We start from the raw sequence: 17,322 nt of genomic DNA on the forward strand, positions 1-17,322 counted from the left end.
GATGAAAAATTAATTTCTCTCATTTCAGGTGTATGATTCATGACCTGCCTGTGCCCGGTCCTGTTGAGGTTGGCAGCACACAAATCTCACGCTGCTTCCTCAGTTACCTGGTTGCAATGATTGTAGCATTCAGCCGAGCGCAACCTGGGCCGCTGGCTGACTGACCGTTAAGCAGAATCTGTGGGTAGCACGTGTTCCAGCTAGTCTGTGCTTCTTAAAGGGGAACTGCTGTCAGTAGAAGGAAGCTGCTGCTGTCTGCCAATACTGCAACTGTTGGCAAGGAGAAGCTAAATAAATGGAACACCCCAGGGAAGAGAAAGAAAGAGGGCTCCCATGTTCAAGGATACGACTCGCCTAAGTGATGGAAGCATACAGGAGCAGAGGCTGTTTTTCCTTGGTGCAGGGGCAGGAGGCCCTCAAAGCACATCCTATGAAGAATGGGAGCAGGTGGCAAAGGAGACCAACTCCCAGAATCTGGCCCAGAGGGCATGAAAACTGTGCCACAAAAAGTTCAATAGCCTCACATATGTGGTTTAAAGGCAGTGACTGCATCTTCAAATGGCATCTCAAACAAACCAGACCACCAATCTATCATGCTGCTCAATGTGCCAAACGCCCCATCACTTGCCCTCCAACAGATTAATCTTAATTTGATAAATGTTAACATGTCTGATTCCCATCTACTGATCACCCTTGTGCAAATCTGCAATGCCCGTCCTGCATGCTTTTTTTATTTATTTAGTGCTTAGTGTTTTCCCAGTACAGGAAGGTGAAAGTCTGCTGAACATCCACTGAGCGTACTTGAGATGGCTGCGGTGAGTGACCCCCAAGGAGTTTTGGCAGTCGAGAACCCAGCTGCAAACTGCTGGGACACAGCTTTGGCCAGGGCAGTCTGATCCAGTTGGTTATCTGACACCAACGATGACACTGCCTGATGGGATAGTAGTGGAACAGGCCAGCTGTCCTCCTGAGAGGACAAAAAGTGTCCTTCCCATGAAGCCAATACCACTCAAGGGAATAGATTGCAAATGTACTTGAAGTCTCTCAAAGCTCCGATCAATGCTCCCTTTTGTAAGGACTTCTCCAATGCTCTTCAACATTGTGCACAAGCCCACTGACAGACAAGCCAATGCACTTAGAAACTCTGCGTGGACTGCGGTTAGTCTTCTTATGCATGGCGAACCTTCATGCCTTCATCTGTAACCTTTTCAACAGGGGAGCTTTGTTCTGGTCTGTCTTATTCCCCTGACCTTCATGCGCACTAGCCTATCTCCATGTAATGATCCTTCTAACCAACCTATGCGGGCTGCCATAGGAGAGCACCAGGTGGCAGAGAAGGAAGGGTTGTAAATAGTGGGGCTATAGGTAGTGCAAGGCAAAACATAGAAAAATGAGAGATATGAGTTCGAGGCTTACTTTAGCTAGCCTTGTGAGGTTATTGAACTTTTTCTTGCATTGCAGCCATGCCCTTGGGGCAATGTTTCTGATTCTTTATGTGGGTTGCCAATAAATACTTGAGTAGCACTGGCAATTACCTATTATATTTAAATTAATTAAGTCTACAACTATGGGGCTTTAGTTCCAGTCATGTGATTGGACATGCTTGGAGTGTGGTTTCTGTTCTGTGCCTGAAAATGGGCTTCAATCAATTTCTATCCCATTCTGTTTTGCTAAACTTCTAATAGATTCTACAATTTGTGATTAATGTGATCTCTTGTGGTATAATTAACATTCTCTGCATATCAGTCTGCTGGTTTTGAGAAACTTTTCTTTCAACAATTCCAAAGCCAAATTGCAAACTCTCTCAAACATTTGAGGCATATGCCATTAGTACATTATCATTACACAGCAACAGAAGTCATTGGATGATTATGACTTAAAATGGTCACAAAAATTATTTCCATTCAATGCGGGTGTTTGAAAATGAGTAACAAAACTTTCATAATAAGTACACATTGCACAGTTTGAACAGTTAGATTATAGTTATTTTGACAGCATGCATGCTTTAGGTACCATGGACTTTCAAGTGAAGTTTGGAATTGTATATATAATTTCATGGTCTTCTGTAACAACAAAAGTCTCACTCAAAATGCTTTGAGACTGCATCGTGCAAACTTTCTTAGTGATCTTTCAGACATTACACAGGCAATGAACTTTATGACCCTGTGCAATGTTAAAACTAATATTCCCTGCTGACATTTCTGGAGTTCGCAGGAAAGAATTGTATCCAGTTTCAACTGAGATCTTGCTTTTGCTTTAATTTTAGTTCCAACATTAGAAAATATGTTTTTACTAAAGCGGGTGCTTAGCATTAAATAAATATACTAAATCCAAGCTCATGATGCATGTTTGCCAGATTCCACCTGTGTAAGCTATCTGGAGGATATCTTAACTCTATGGCCTTCAGGGAAGTATTTTTGTATCTTGGACAACAGCTTTGAAGCCAAAGCCCCATGAATGTGCTCTATTGTCAGAGGAAAATGCAGCTACAAAACAGTTTCTAACTTTTGATTTGATGTGGTGTCCTCTCTTGTGATTTCAAAGATGTTGTTCACATTTTTTAGTACATCACAAATGGTATCAAACTAAATAAGCAGTCATCAACACTTCTGAACATGTCTAACCCTGTCGATGATTGAAACTCTGATGTTTTCTGAATAATATTATTCCTGGCAACAATAACATTAGAGGACTACAATGGTTACCAAGTATGCAGCAGGGAATTATAAAGATCTTTTTCTGTCTGTGTCTGACAGCTATGCAAAAAGTGGCTGAGTGAACTATTGTAATCCTACCACTTATTAATCCATTTAGTGAACTCACAGACAACAGATACACCTGTTACTTCACTGTAATTGATACAACTACATTCTAATGTGCCAATTTTCTAACTGAAATTGTTACCAGAGGCTTTAGGACTTGTGGGAAAGGGTGATGATTTCCATTTTTTTTTTACAATGAATTCAGTTACAGAAATGGTAAGAGAGCAATCACAAGATCATTGTGAATGAAGAAAGCCAATCTGATATGACCCATCCTTTCCAGGTCATTTTAGTATTGTTTTAATCAGCATTGGTGCCAAAAGTTTGCAGCAACGATTATAATGTGCTGGAATTTACAGTATGTCTCCAAAGTTAATGTTAAAAGGCCATGAGATGCAAACAGACTAATGTGTCTGGTAACTGAGTGGGTGGATTTCTGCTCTTCTGTTTTTGGTTCCCTATAACAAAACTGTACTTTCATGTCCTTCTATTTGTTGATAGTATGCAGATGAACTAATAAGAGTGGTAAAAACATATTTAAAGATACAAGTGAACAACAGCCCCTCAGGCTGTGCAGCAGTCCCTCAGCACTGCACTGGAGAGTCTGCCTCGGTTTTTGTGCTCAAGTCTAAAAGTGGAACATGAACAGCTTTCTGGCTGACAGGCAAAATGGAAAAGATCAACAATGTTGTTTGAAGCATGTTTTGAAGTCCATTTAGGAGAGATCCAATAAAGGAAAGTTGTCCTCTTACCTACCTCTCAGCATAAATATGTCTGCTGCGAGGTAGACGGCTAGGGTAAAGCAATCTGCAAATTCAAGACAAGATGGAATCTGATCAGGAAATGGGTTAAAATCTTCAAGAAGACCGGTAAGGTAAGAATAGCCCATTTTCTGTGTCAAATAGATGGGCAAGGTGTACATGCCTCCAACAGATTCCCTTCATTGTTTCACACTGGCTACATGCTGAATCTTTAGAGCATCACTTTTTCTAAACTCTGCATGCATGCCTATAGTGCAGCACAGTACAATTTATTATTGTTGCAAAAAGTTACAACAGTTCAATGGTCATTTGGATAAATGTTTCTATAAAGTCAAGTTACCATATAGCTAACATGTATGTTCATTTACTCACATACAAATTGTATTACAAAGTGGATAAAAATGACATTTTTTTAAATTTTATTTATAGCACCCTTAAACATAGCAAAAACATACAGAGGGTTTATCAGAAAGGGATAAGATGGGCTCTGAGCCAAATCTGGAGATATTAAGAGTAATTCATGAAAAATTGGCCAAAGAGATGATTTAAGGAGAGAGAGGTGTTGGAATTTATAAAGGTAACTATAAAGGTAACTACAGAAGGTGGGGGTTGTGGCTGAAGGCATGGCAGCCAATGGTAGGCAAAGGAAGAGAGGGTACACGAGGGACCAGAGTTTGAGAGTATTGGTGGGATAGGTGGAATGTGGAGTTGGAAGTGGCTACAGAGACGAGGAAGAGAAAGTCCCATAAAAGGATTTAAATGCAAGAAAGAAAATGTTAAATTTGGAGGAGTCAATGTGGGCTAAAGAGGTCAGCATCGATGGGTGAGTGGGCCTTGGTATGGGATAGCACATGAGCAGCCAAGTTTTGGATGGTTGGAGATGAAAGGTTAACCATGCGGAGCATTGGAATAATTGGGCTGAATAATATGTTGAGGGCCGATCCCCACACCCAGCATAAATATCAGTGGTGAGGCCGCCTCTGGATAGTCGGCTCTCCCCACTTTAATTTTTGAGAAACGGCCCTTTAATTAGCATGAGGGGAGACTTCCATCCATCTCCAGTAGGTAGTCCCACCTCATGGAGCTGCCAGTCAATTTAAAGTCATCAGATCTCCATCTGGCAGTGCCAAGCAACAGCAGTGTCATAGTTAGTGCTGTAGGTAGGCCATTGATGGACCCAGACATTCAGGTATGTTCGGGATCTTGCTGGGGCCAGGCAAGTGGCAGGGGGGTGCATGTCAGGGAGGGTAGATGTGCGAGGGTAAAACTGAGGGGACAGGCCTCCGATTGACTCCAGATGCCCAGCAAGATACCAACAACTGCAGGGGTGCAAATTGAGTGCCAGTCTCTCCCACATCTGTTAAATCAAAGCAACAGTGGATTGAGGCCCTTAATTTTCCACTCAAGGGCCTAAATTGGGCCATGGGAAGGCGACCCAATCAATGTCTCCCCATTCTCATATAATTGTGGTAAAGGCAGGGGCGATGGACTAGCAGTGGGTATACCACTGATGGCATGGCAACCTAATTTATGGGTCAACCTTCTTGCTTTCTTATCCATGGGTGAACTGTAAAATTAAGCTCATTGAGTCTGGAGTTGAAAGAATTGAGGTTGGGGGCTTGGTCTCAACCAATCAGAGTCCATTTGTCAACTAATCAGCACCCTTTTCTCATATAATATAAATTTTTGTTCCCTTTGAAATTTGGTTTTCTTGCATCTGTCCTGATTTGTGCAAGATGAAAAGCTTCAACAGCATGTCTATTTTTTCAGCAATAATTGGTAAATTAATTTGGCATGTGTTATGTTTCTTGAGAATCATCTATTATGTTAAAAGTCTTGTGTATAAGCTCTACATATTGTAAGTGTTACAGTAACTTTTAGGAATATTTTACACTTTAGTCTCTGCTGATAACACCTCTAATGCCATAAAACAAAACATTCTTCAACTCACTTTGCAATGACAATGGAGTTCTGCTGGTATGACAAAAGGATCCACACTTAACAGCGCAGATCCCATACCTCTGACCACCTCCTCCTTAGACACTGGTAGACCGCTCTTCCCGGAGCTGTCAAAACAATGCAGACAGAAGGTTCATTATGCAGTAATAGTCATTAAGGAGTATGGCAATAACAGAACATTGATGGGTTTTTTCTGAATATGTAACAAAAACAGAATAACTGCTCCTTCTTTTCTTCACTTGAACATTTTCATGTTGATGCGCTCTTTATCGATAGAAAAGAATTTTAATAGAATCAAGTTTAACCCTCAAATGAATACCTCAAGGTTACAAGAGCTGCTGAATGAGCAGGTAAGAAGATGGGCAGAACTAAATATAGTGAGTTAAAAATTGTGTCATTTAAGATTTCTAAATACTCCTTGGTACTTGCAATATATTAATAGCCTGAAAGAAAATAAGAAGAAATCTCTTCACAAATTGAATCAACAACCAACAATTTGGGTCCTGCAGCTGTTTAGGATTCTATCTCCTTCTTGAAGAAAACCACAGTTAGTGTAAAACAGTGATATTCTCATAAACAATGGGCAGGGTTTTCTCCCGGTTGGGGGCGAAGTTGAATGCGTGCCTCCGATCAGCACCCCCAATCGGGGGCGCAGTGCCATTTTACATGGGCGGGCCAATTAAGGCCCGCCCAGCGCAACATCCGCTCAGAAGCGCTATGCGCTCCCTGTGCAGGCGGGGGGATGGAGGAATGCCTAAACCCAAGAGTGCGCTCTTTCGCGCATGTGCACGAAAGAGCGCACTCATCTCCCTGAGGCAGCATTTAGCCTCAGGGAGATCGGCTGTTCTGTCACAAATATTAAAAATAGAAAAAAAAGCTCCCTGACATGTCCCCTCATGTCACATGAGTTGGGACATGTCACATCATTTTTTAAAAAACTTTAATAAAATTTTTAAAAACCTACATGAAACCTCATCCCGCAGGTGGATGAGGTTTCATGCTTTTTCTAATTCCCGCCAGGGCTCCTGGCCTGCCCACCAAACCTTAAGGTTGAACGGGTAGGTCCATTAATTAGTTTAATGATTCTATCAATGGCCTCAATTGGCCATTGACAGGTCGGCGGGTGCACAGCTGATTTTGCTGCGCCCCCACCTACCGGAAAATTTAAATGGGGCGCGGTGACATCATGAGTTCCGCCCGACGTCACCGCGCGTCATTTTACACGTTGGCAAGCGGGCCCCACCCTCCATACGCCGACGGAAAAATCCTGCCCAATTGCTGCTCTAAGCTTTGTAAACAATACTTCTATCTCCATTAGTATTAATTTTACATTAGAGCTGAAATTGACCAATATTTATTGTTTAAAGGGGACAAACCTTCAGGTAAAAAAATATGTATCCACTCATTGAGTGGGATTTTCCACACCCGCCCGCTGCCGTGATCTTCCGGTCCCGCCGCAAGTCAATGGGCTTCTGGCTGGGGGGCCACCTCACCCACGATGGGTCCCACTTGCAATGGGGCCGGAAAATCCCAGCCTTCATTAAATGTTAGTCACAGGACTTAGGCCACAAATCTCAGTTGACTGTACTTTCACCATTACCTGAGCCCTTCATCCAAAACAACATTCTTTCCTTACACATGTACTTCTGGCGTGGACAGCACTGAATCCTATTCTGGGTAATTTGTTAGCATAGCCGCCGTAATGCTGATTTTATTCTTGTGGGGCCATGTTCAATCTCAATAGCTCAGCTAATGCCCTCTCTTAACTTACAGCTGAACATGCATTCAACAGCAGGCAAGGTCCCCCACCAGTGCTACTTCACGGGATTTTAACCACTTTCAGGTTAGTTACTGATTCATTTCTACTGGCTGTCGCTGAGTTAGTATAACTGCCCAGAGGTTTGTACTGCCAATAAAAGCTGATAAAGTCTACAGGGAGCGGTGTGGCATGTACTGATGGCCTTGGTTCTCACTTCAAGGGTTTAGCTGAGACCACTTGCTCCCAATTAGAATGCTGTAGTTTCTAGGCCAGTGGCCTGCAGTTTGACAGAAAGAATAGAAGAGGCAAAAGAGAAGGACATGCCGTTTGAAGAAGGAGGAGAAGAAGGAGCTGAAGAGGCGCTCTAAGCGGATGGCCAAATCCACCTAGAGTCTTCACGGAGCAATTTCCTTATCTCAATGGAAGTGAGGAATAATGCCTGTGACACCATCATTTCGCTAAGGAGCAGCTCACTGGAATCTGCCACCTCTTGCAGGCAGTTCTGCAGCCTCAGAGCAGGGAGAGGATGGCATTGGCAGTGGTGGTAAAAGGTAGTAATGGCCATGAAGTTCTTTGGGTGGGCTCTTCTAGGCTGGAGCAGACAACATCCCCAACAGTTTGCAGCTTGCTGTCCACTGTTGTGCAAAGGAGGTGACTGTCACTCTGCATGCAAATCATAGGTGAGAGTGAGGCTGTAACTCATTCCATTTTCCGGGTGCTACAGCCCTACTTCGATCGGACGGCGGGCCTCAAAATCTCCCCCAGTGAGTCCTTTGCAGTGAAAGAACAGTAATCTTATTCGATCGTTTATCATTCCACAAGCTCTGTTTCTTGAATGAGATGAATAAGCTAGTCTATTGATCGTAAATTATTGCTCTTGGGAGACTCTGCCATATGGACTAAATGATAAAATAAAATTGAAAATAAATTTGTATGCTTACTGTCAACATTCATCCTTCAAGCTGTCTTTTTCTGTAAGCCAGAAATTCTAATTGACAATGAACCTTTAAATCATCCTTGGTGCACACAGTTTCTAAGGGATTCCTTTCAAAAACAAACTATTATTTGGAATCACGAATGTCTTGATGAACATGGTTTGCATCAGCATGGCTAATATTTAATGAATAGAAACATTCTGCAAGCCCTAGTTTTGCGAATGTAGCAAAATCAAGGTTTCAGTTATCTGTATCAGAAATGTAACAGCACCAGTGGGAGTGAATCCCATCTTAAACAAATTTTGCTACGCTGGTGCCTCTCCCTAAATTCTATATGCTCCTTGCACGTGGGAACTCTGAAAAAGTAGCAATACAATTGGCCTGCTGGGGTTGCAAAAATCCAGCTTATAAAGGACTGCTATTCACTGTTAATATTATAGCTATTGTGAAGCTGAAGAAAAATATAACCATTGTTGGCACCTTTTCTTAAAAGCTTACCATGAGAGCAGTAGGTAAGACTCTGTCATTTCAGGGAAAGCATTGGGATACAGTAATTGAAAATGTCCCACTTAAAGAAGAAGACCACTTTCCTGTTAAAAGACAGGCCTAAGTTAAATGGCAGCAGATAGCAGTATGAGTTAATATTTCATCCCAGGTCAACCAGAACCAGGAGCAAATACAAAGGAAGTTCACTATCACAGTCCTGCATTTATAAATAATACCCCAACCTCAAAGCACTGAGTGCAGTGAGACACCCACAGTAACCCAGCTCGGGGAAGCCAGGAGTAGTGAACTACCCAGAGCACCCTAGCTCCAGGAAGCATGGAGCAGCAAAGTCCTTGTTGAGGAACAGAAAGGAAAGGCAGCATTGATGAAGGAAAGCCCAAACCTCCCTGCTTGCATGACTCCCTGTTCCCTCTCAAGGAGAATCATGATGGTTTTCTCAGCCCAGCAACAGTGCAACAGTTTGTTAACAGTATCAGTAAACAGGGACATACCCAAGGGTTACGATTAGCACAGACAACTGGACTGGTAAACGACACATGATTTTAATAGGTTTGAAGATTGCCTTCACTAACGTGCATAGTGCAAAGCCTGCTACACAATGTGTTTCAACTTTGGGGTGCCTCGCCAAGGACAAAGCTGACCTACTGTTTCTGCAGGAGTGCAGAATGCCACACTTCACCACCTACAGGCACTGCTGGCAATGGTGGTTCCATAGGCCATTGATTTGGTTAGGGGGAAATAATTCCTGTTCTTCTGGTCTGGGTATTCTGCTGTGGAATGGCAACTTCACTGAACTTAAGGAGGTAGTGGATGATCACCACCTTATAACAGATATCGTGTACAAAAACTCCACTCTGGTTAATTACCGTGTTTGCTTCAGTTTTAAACAGTGAGCAACGGACTATCCTCCAGCAGCTTCCATTGCTGCTGGCAACATCCAGGCAGTCATTCTACATGGTGATTTCCACTGCAGAGTGACATGGAAGCTGAAACTATTGACCGCAGTAAACATTGAGGAACTCATAAAGGATTACAAAGATTGGATGAAACCTCCTCTTTGAGTCCCCAGAGCACTTGTAGGAAGCAATCAAGGCAAATATCAAGAAGTTATTCATCCTCAAAGGTGTTCAGAAGATGAGAGAGACAGAGGGAGATGTCCCGACTCCAGAAAAGCATGCTGAGTCTGCTCCTACTGCAGTCAATGGTGGTCGATGTTGAGGAGGAGCTCCAAGTGGTGAAGAGTCAGCAAACCTCGTTCTTTGCTGATGAAGTGTCCAAGATTATCATCCACTCCAGAGTACTCTCCGTGGAGAAGGATGAGACATGCACACATTTCTTCTTCCAAAAAACACACAGCAGGAGCTCTGCGATCAGGGGCCTGAAGGAAGAGAATGGCTTGGTAATGTCATCACAGCCTGACACACTAAGGATCAGCAAATCTTTTCATGCCAGGATGTATGATGCGAAGCCCACAAACATTATAGCCTCCCAGACTCTCCTGTTCTCTATCACAGAGGTCATGGGAGAATCTAGACAAGCTGTTTACTCTGGATGAACAGATAAAGGCCCTCACACTATGCAAGACAAGTAAAACTCCTGGAAGTGACAGCTTACTAACCAAGTTGTATTCGGGTCTGTGGGACTGGATTGGCACAGACCTGATGGAATTGTACAAGACTATGCTTCTGGCCTAGAGCATATCAGAATCCATGAAGAAAGGCATCATCATCCTCATCCAGAAGTGAAGGGGGAGAGGGAGGAAATCAGAAATTGGCGACCCGTATCGCTGCTTAACATGGACTACAAAATCCGGTCCAAGGTCATCACCAATCGAGTATGCTTTGTTCTGGAATTGGTATCCACCCCAATTAGACCTGCACTGTACCAGCAGGAAGATCTCTAATGGCCTTGCACTGCTCAGGGATACAATCACCTATGTATGGAACAGAGATCAACCTGCCTCATCAGGTGGACCAGGAGAAGGCCTTTAACAGAATGTCTCACACCTACATGGTCGATACTTATGGAGGGAATCTGCAATTTTACCCATTGCTCTAAATGGCCATCAGTTGTGTTTTCACAATTTCAATCAATGGTTGGGAATCAGAAAGCTTACCGATCAAGTCTGGAGTCAGGCTGGAATGCCCTCCCTCCCCTGTCTTGTTTGTATTTGTATAAAATCTTTTGCCAAGTCCATCAGGAAGGAAGTGGGCATCAGGGTCATGGACGAGGTTGCTATCTTCTGCTCGGATAGTCGGTTCACAGACTGATGAGCATCTGCAACCATTTTGAACTGGCCTTGGGAGCCAAAGTAATTTGCAGCCACAATGAGGCCATGTTCTTTGGAAACTTGACCGACCAGTAACTTGTCCCCCTCACTGTTAGGTCAGGCTGCCTGAAGGGGTTGGAAAAATGGTTCGGAGGGGCCGGGGCATTCACTAATTGCTGGAAGGGGCATGTAGCCAATGGTGAAATAGAAATTGGGCATGTCAGAGTGGCACTCCCTCCAAATTGCTGAAAGAGCCTGATCATCAGGTGCAAGGCACTCTCAGTATTGCTCTACACGGCACAGGTCTGACCCATACCCTGCTCCTGCATCGAGCTGGTCACACAAGCCATCCTCTGCTTTGTCTGGAGATTGAAATTTGGCCATGTCCACAAAGACATGATGTACAAACCTTTAGATAAACAGGGAGGAAAACCATGCCCAATGTCGCCCTCATCCTAATGGCGAGCTTTGTGTGCAGCTGCATCAAGCAGTGCATAGACCATCAGAAAACAAACACCCAAGTGCCATTAGGTGCTGAGGTTCTACCTGTCCCTGGTGATGTGAAGAATATGTCTGGCCACGTCGCTGCGGAAAGCTCTATTCAGTTGGACTATGCTTGTCACCTGACCCTCAGTGAAAGTTTTTGCAGAAAAACACATTTGACCACATGTCCATCATAGAGTGGTCCACACATAATGTCTCAGAGCTCTGTTGGAAGAGGGGATGGTGGGTCCTGTCAGAGGTTCCCTGAGCAGATTGTCAAAGTCATTTGGCAGAATGCCTCATCACCAGAACTTTCAGGCAAGCACCAAGATGTAACTTGGCTGGTGGTGAGAAGGGCACTCCTATCAGAAACATTCCTGCATGCCTGGAGTTTCACTGCCTCCGCATGCTGCCCTCAAGATGACTGCTGCGGGGAAGAAATCATCACCCACCTCCTTCTGGAATGTTCCTTTGCAAAGCGGGTCTGGAAGGAGATGCAGTTGTTTTTTGTCAAGGTTCATCCCAAGCAGCTCCTTAATACAGGACTCTGTGCTCTTCAGGCTATTCCCAGGGACGCATACTGAGATAAACATCAACTGCTTCTAGTGAACCATCAACTCAATAAAAGATGCTCCTTGGTCTGCCTGAAACCTGCTGATTTTCAAGTGCAAATAGTTGTCGACAACCTAGTGTTGCAGATAAGGTCTAGGACTACATGCTGAGGGATGTACAAAAGCTTGGGGGCAGCCACTACATAGGGAAAGATCACTGTCTAAGGCCCTCCTGCCATTGTATTTCAAAGGGCAGGAAACCATGTAAAAGCCCTCACGCTGTATGCACCAGAGAATGTTTTACATTAAATTTAAATGTACGCTGTAAATATAAACTGTAATGGCAAGTGTAGTGAGGCACATCATGTGCAACCATATCCCATTTTAAGTTGTTTTGAGTAGCATAGTTTCATTATTAAGTAGTTAACAAATTACAACGGATGTATTTGTTGTGCTTACCGCTTACCTCATTATAAAGTAGTTCGCCAAAATTATCGATACCCATCCTTGTTGTGGACATGGTTAAAAAAGGTCCTGGGCTTGACAGAGTGCCTGAGTAGGCTTTTAATCCACAATCTGCGTATATCCATAGAATGTTTGAAAAGAACTTTGATACAGTATTCAATGCATGTGATATTCTGCGCATGTGCACGGGGTATTTGAGTAGGGCTAATAAGGAACTAATAAGATTCTGCGCATATATAAATTGTCCAAGATACATCAGCTGATGTTGCTTTATTTTGCTCCATTATTTTACCCTATGATACAGGAGTAAAGTCTGCAAAATGACTAGCAAATGTGCATCAAGTGACAAGGACTCCATTACTCCCAAAACGAAGAGGAAAGTCATTACTTTGGAACAGAAATTAGAAGTGCTATGACATGATGAAGTTGGAGAGAAGGCAGCAGCCATAGCTGGTTCACTTGGACTTCTACTAATGACTGTGTCCGCCATCAAGAACAAAAATAAGATCATGGCTAATGACAAAAATGCTATTCCTCTAAGCGCTATGAAGATTACCTGTATAATGTGCAGCATGTTAGAATATATGGAACCAACATTGAACGTGTGGGTCATGCCAGTTAACTGACTATCCAAGGAATGGCAAAGAGTTTGTTTGATTAATAAGGAGCTGTTTCAGCTTCAGCAGAAGCGAGCTCTATCAGGAGAAGATGAAGAAGCGGAGGAAATATCACACAGCAAGCAATACATGTTGGAGGCTTTCAAGCTAACTGAAGGAGCACTGAAATTTTTTGAAGATAGTGATCCTTCTTTGGAAATGCTATAAATATGTATATCCAAGAATTACATGTTTTAAAAAAAATTGGAAGGATATTGAGTTATTTGGACACTTTCTTGGAAACTGACCTTTTTTTAAAGGTGACAAGTTCACTTGGGTCTGTGGGCAAACTGCCTTTTCCAACGAGTCACATGACTTCAGCTAAATGACCAGCAAGGCACCTGAAGAGATAAGAACAATTTGCTTACTTGAACTTTAATTGATGGAAAAAAAAATACTGTTTTCAGGCTCTGAGGCCCTGATGATTTTCTGGAAACTACCTAATTGAGATGAGTTTCCGTTTTGAACTTGTGTTTTGAACTTAGTTTTGGGAAAACAGAAAAGGAGAAGGTTGCCCAACTCGCTCTCTCCTTCCCTCAACTGAAATTCAGTGTAGTTATCAGTGTCCAGCTAGAAATCCTCGTCTCAATATAACTCATCTGTATTTGGAAACCTGAGAAGCTGAGATGAGAGAGAGATCCCATTCAGTTCCACTCAGTTCTCCTCCACACTGAAGCTCCTTTGGAAAGAACTCCCAGACAATTACTGTGACCAGCGATCAGTCTTTGTACACAGGAACACCAGATCGACAGTGTCAAAGCCCTTTGAACTTAGTCCTTTCTCATAAATTTTTCACATTGGCCAGAAGGATTTTTCCTTTAATATGCCAACCTCTACAGGGACCCTATTTGTTTTGTCCTTTGTGTGTATGTGTGTATGTTGGGATTTAGAGGAGTACATAGTTACACTTCTGGATTACAAATTGTATGTTAACCAGTTTTCTGCAATTTCTTTTTAAAAAGAAGTTTTGTTTCATAATAAATCAATCATTCTGAGTTTATTGAAAGAAGTCTGGTTAAAGTCTCTTTTATTCTGGGTCTAACAATAATGAAAGTAAACAATTGGCCATTTTGGTGACTGAATTAAACATTTACACTTATGGTGCGACCTGTGGAGTAGTAGGCCTAGAGAAACTGCTCCTCCTAAACTGGTCATAACAGGAAAGAAGGTTAAAGGTCAGCACGGAGGTTAAAAGGGTCATCAGCTGCTGCCAGAAATTGTACCAAGAAAAGCAAAAGCAAAAGGTGCAACAATCATTTAAGCATTTTTCAAACTTGCAATTCACGAAGCTGTTCAAGATTACAGGTGCCAAAAGGTGAGGCAGGAAACTCCGATTTCCATCTCCCAGTAACTCTTTCCCACCTCATTGATGACGAGTATTGTGTATTGTTTTGTGCGTTATGTGGGAGGTGGTGGCATAGTGGTATTGTTACTGATCTTGTATTTTAGAGACCTGGGTTCAAATCCCACCATGGTAAATGGTGACATTTGAAAACCTGGAGTTAAAAGTCTAATTATGGCCATGGAACCATTATTGATTGTCATTAAAAACCCACCTGGTAATGTCCTTTAGGGAAGGAAATCTGTCTAACCTACATGTGATTCCAGACCCAAAGCAATTAGGAGGGGTGTTATGACTGATGCAGGTGGTAAAACAGAGTTATTTAAAATTCCAAGAGGGGAAACTTTAAACAACTGTCATAACCTATCATTTTAAGTGTTATGTTTGAAATGCAACTCTAAATTCAGGAATCAGATTACCAGTTCTCGAGGCTTTACATTAAACTAATTGAAACATTTTATTAATTTACACAGGTTAAAATATATACACATGGCTACAAATTACTACTATCTTAACTTATAACAAATTCCCAAACTAATCTCCATTAATGCAACTGCAATCCATAGACTTAACCAAACATCAGGCAAAGCATTTTCACTTTACGAATTCAAAATGAGGTCCTTTTCACTGTGGAGCCAGTAGGAGGCTTACAGCTGTCTTTTGATCTCATATTGCCTTTGCTCTGCTCACCTGAAAACTACTGAAATTATACCTACTACCACTGATTAAATTCAAATTCTCATTTGAGTCTCACCAGCCTCTTTGAGCTTCAAATTTTAACAATGAAACCCCTTTCATAGTACCAATTTTATTAATAATATAAACAGATTGCTTGGTAGCTGCTAGAAAGGCATCAGTTTTCACCCCCCTTCTTGAATGCTCTATTCAAAAAATGCAAATGCACGCTATCTCTCTTACATATCAAAAATAGTACACATCAAAGCACCCAGACTAGCTGACTTTAATCCAATTAAGACATACCCACAGACTAAACCTCTATTTTAAAAGAAAAATATTTTCCAAAATATTATATACATTAATAGCTTCATGACAGATGGGCAATAAATGCTGGCCTAGGCAGCGATGCCCACATCCCATAAACAAAAAAAAGTGCATTGTGTTTTTTGGTTTATAAATAAGGTGCTTTTCATGTTTATGTTACATATTGGGGTTGCAAATCTTGGGTTGGGAATGCATCTCCTGATATTAGATACATTTAAATGAGAAAACTTGCTTTGATATAAGTAATTTTGATTTAAGCACTGGTTTTCAAAAATGTATCTACTACTTAAAACAGGTTATTCATGTATTGAAAGAAATTGATCCGAATTACACTTTATGTAATGTCAAATTTGAACTGTTACGTAATGTACTTTTACAAATTTTATGAATAAAGTATAATTTTGGAAAAAAATCTCGTGCCATATTTCAGCTGAGGGAAATTTATAGATCAGGAAGTGAAAATTATTCTCTTAGACAATGTTCCCAAGTTCTGAGACAGACTGTCAATATCATGTGCAGTTTCTCGTGAACACCTTAAGGTTTCCAAGAGGTAATGAAAATCCAAGCAGATCAGACAGCTGTAGAAAGCACTTCTAAACCTGAGGATAAGATACTGGTTCTGGTACCTATATTCTGGGTGAACCACTGAAGGCTAGGTTTAGTGAATCCTATTGGTTAAAAAGAAACTTAATGAGGTAAACTATGTTATTAGTACGCCAGATAGAAGGAGAAATCAATGAGCATGTCATATAAACATGCTGAAACATTATTACGCCTGGGAGGATAACCAACCAATGAGTGTACTTCAGGTAGTAAAGAAGGGGGAGAGTGATCTGACCAAACGTGAGGGTTCAAATGATGAGGTTGAGACCAAAAGTTTTAAAATTGAACCCTCAGAGATGAGATTAGTCAATACAGCAGAGTCTTGAGGTGGCATTGTCAAAAATCCTAATGAATATGAGTCACTGTGTAGAGATTGACTCAGACAACCTTCTTTGGCTATGCATGATGTTGATGTGGGAAGTAAACAAGACCCTTACAGACTGAACCTTGAGAAATTGGCTTAAGTCAGAGAAGAATTCACTTTCCTGTTGGCTAATGATATAATAGAACTGAGTCAAAGCAGTTGCAGTTCACATATTGGTACCAAAACCTGATGGAACTCAAAGATTTTGCATTGATTATTGTAAAATGAATACCGTAACAAAACCTGATTCCTATGCTATACCACAAATTGAAGATTGCATCGATAGAGTTGGAAACTCAGAGTTTATCAGCCAGATTGATTTATTAAAAGGATATTGGCAAGTGCCACTAAGCAAAGGAAATCTCTGCTTTTGTAACAACAGTTGGTCTATATTAATGTAAAGTGATGCCATTCAGAATGAAGAATGCACCAGCTACTTTTCCAAGGCTAAAAAATCAAGTTACTAATGACATATCAAATTATGTTGACTATACCAATGATTTATTGGCCTACAGTGACACTTGGAAAGGCCATGTGAAACACCTCAGTACACTATTTGAGAGATTACAAGAAGCTGACTTAGTGATAGATTTGGCAAAAAAGTGAATTTGTCAAGGCCAAGATCATTTATTTGGGACATTTGTGGCAAATTCAGTGTTGCTCAGAGAAGCTAATGTTCAAACACTTATGGACTTTGCTTTTCTGAAAACCAAATGAGAGATGCTATGTGTGGATTTTACAGGAGATTTGTCCCAAATTTCAACACAGTAGTCGCTCCATTAACAAACCTATTGAAGAAGAAAGTCAAATATGACTGGACAGAGTCTTATCAGACTGCCTTCGAGAAATTAGAGGCTGTTCTAATAAATGAGCCTGTGTTGGTTGCTCCAAATTTCACCAAACT

At 41.7% G+C, this 17,322-nt stretch overlaps 1 long non-coding RNA gene across 1 annotated transcript; it reads left to right on the top strand.

Moving 5' to 3' along the window:
* Window positions 1-3,358: 3,358 nt before the first annotated feature.
* Window positions 3,359-13,770, top strand: LOC144694201 (uncharacterized). The gene is made up of 4 exons (XR_013579676.1): window positions 3,359-3,636; window positions 5,759-5,832; window positions 7,256-7,325; window positions 12,756-13,770. It is a non-coding gene; the product is annotated as an uncharacterized LOC144694201 (long non-coding RNA).
* The last annotated feature ends 3,552 nt before the right edge of the window (window positions 13,771-17,322 follow it).

Source organism: Cetorhinus maximus, chromosome 19, assembly GCF_964194155.1.
Source record: "Cetorhinus maximus chromosome 19, sCetMax3.hap1.1, whole genome shotgun sequence".
In the NCBI taxonomy this organism is placed as follows: Eukaryota; Metazoa; Chordata; class Chondrichthyes; order Lamniformes; family Cetorhinidae; genus Cetorhinus; species Cetorhinus maximus.